Here is a 2,256-nt window from a genome sequence, read left to right as displayed (position 1 = left end):
ACCACTTGCCCAAGTAGGAAGGCTAAGTTTTATCCTTTACTTCTTTCTGTCCTTCATTATTCATATGGCATCAGTTTTTCAATGTCTCTTAATTCTGTATTGGAAAGGTATGTAAAACCCATCCCTTCTTTCCCCTTCCCATCATCACTGTCAATGGATGAAGTATAGAAATAACTTCATATTTATCTCCTTGACATTGGTTTCTCTTTCTACATTGTGGTCAGAATGATATTTTTAAAATATAAATCTCATCATTAACATTCTTAAAAATATTTTTTTCTTTGTATTTAGAATACACTCCAGATTTCTTAACATAAGTGGTTTTGAGTGTTCAGAATTCTGAAATAGATATTCAAATATGTGATTTTTAAAATAATTTTCTCTCTTAATATGAGCACCTCCACTCCCTGACTTAGTTTAATGACTACTTAAAGTTAGGTAAACTCAGCCACCTTAAATCTGGTCAACCAAGTATTTAAACTCTGTGAATTTTGGATACACATTTCTGAAAAACGTTTTTGCAACAAGAACAAAGCTACCTATGATATAAACTGACTTTTCACTTGCAATAGAGATACAAAGAAAATTTTTTTGAGATCTTTAAATTCAGATTATGGTTTAATTTTTTTTCTATGAGAGAGTTGAAAACTCTTCTGATAGATAGAAGTATTAAATGTGTATGGAGACAAATACAGATGTAAAATGTTTGTGAGTCTACTTTTATTAAGTAAATTTGTAGCCAGTATATAAATTTCCACCTTGTGCTTGAGAACAAATATTTGCTTTCATAGTCACATAATAAGTATTCATTTGTGTCTGTTTTAATGGTAGATAAGTAGCTTTCACATTTTACCATGCTGAAGGAAGCTTGTATTTAGAGAAAGATCAGTTCCAGCTGAGGTGGTCAGTGAAAATTTCACTGGAAATGCAGCATTTGAGCTGGTCTTTGGAATCCAAGTGGGAATTAGAAAAATAGGATGGGGAAAAGGCATTTTATATTTTTATAAACATGGAAAAAAGACAAACAAGCCATTAAAAGACTACAACGAGGGCCAGTTTGGCAAAGAATTAAAAAATAGTTGGCAAGAAAAAAGAAAGCTTTGATAAGTACAGACTCTTTAACTTGCTACTGAGAAAACTTCAAAACATGGCTGCCTCCTATCTTCCACTCTTCTAGAAATTGCCTGAACATACAAGAACCTTGTTGCCTCGAAGCGTCTGTTGATTTCACGTCCTTCACTGAAATGCTTTCTCTCTCCTTTGACCTTCAATACCAGCTATACTACAAGCCCTATATTTCTTCATCATTAAGTAAATGTGGATTTTTGAAGCAGTTGCTGTGCTGGGCAAAGGCATAATAAGTTAGGAAGAGTTCAATGTTATGCCAGCTCCTTGGAATCTATTATGTACTCAAAAACATACTATAAGGATGATGATGAGAGAGTTCTGTTCTCAAGTAACTTGTTTCATATGGAAAAAAATAAGTGAATGTATGAAATTTCTATGTAAGCTGACATTATTATTATCTCAAACACTGCATCTTCTGTGACATCTTCCTGATACCCACAAGCAGATGTGAGGCATGTAGCGTCTGTAGCCTTTTACACCGTAGATTCTGCCAGCTGTAGAACTGGTCAAGCCCTTGCCTTATTCCTCTCTGTCAGGTAAGAGTATGCTTGTTTATCTTCCTCTCCCTGTGAAGTTAAGAAAAGGCTGTAGACATAAAAGATGTTCAGTAATATTTTGGTTTAAAAAAAAAAAACAAACCCGAGGGATGCGCTCAGCAGTGTCAAACAGTGTTGAAAGGTGATGGAGACTGAGATGCAGGCAAGGCCTTGAGAATTAGTCAGAATGGCCATCGGTGACCTTAGAGATACCAGTTTCAATAAGATGGTGGGCACTTAGATCAAATCCAAAAGAGCTGAAGACGAAGGACAACCCCCTGTGCTATAATCTGGCCTGTGCATTCCTGAAAATCACTGCACGGTGCAAACGGAGCAGTCAGTTCTACAACACTTGCAGAGAAAATGGAATTAAGATCCTAACACCCCCAAATTCTGTCAATGACTCATTAAAACAAAACAAAATGAAGCAGAAAACTGGAGGAAACAAATAAAAACTGTAGCACAGTTGTAAACCTATTAAGTAGGCTAGAAATTTATAAAATATCATGTATAAATATATAAATATATATAAATAGTTAAGAAATATATAATATATAACATATACTACAATAAATATGGCACTTACCCCTGA

This window comes from Ceratotherium simum, chromosome 27 (genome assembly GCF_057802395.1).
Source record: "Ceratotherium simum simum isolate JZ-2026a chromosome 27, ASM5780239v1, whole genome shotgun sequence".
Classification (NCBI taxonomy): Eukaryota; Metazoa; Chordata; class Mammalia; order Perissodactyla; family Rhinocerotidae; genus Ceratotherium; species Ceratotherium simum.
The sequence above is the reverse complement of the archived record's forward strand: the minus strand, read 5'-3'. Positions refer to the sequence as shown.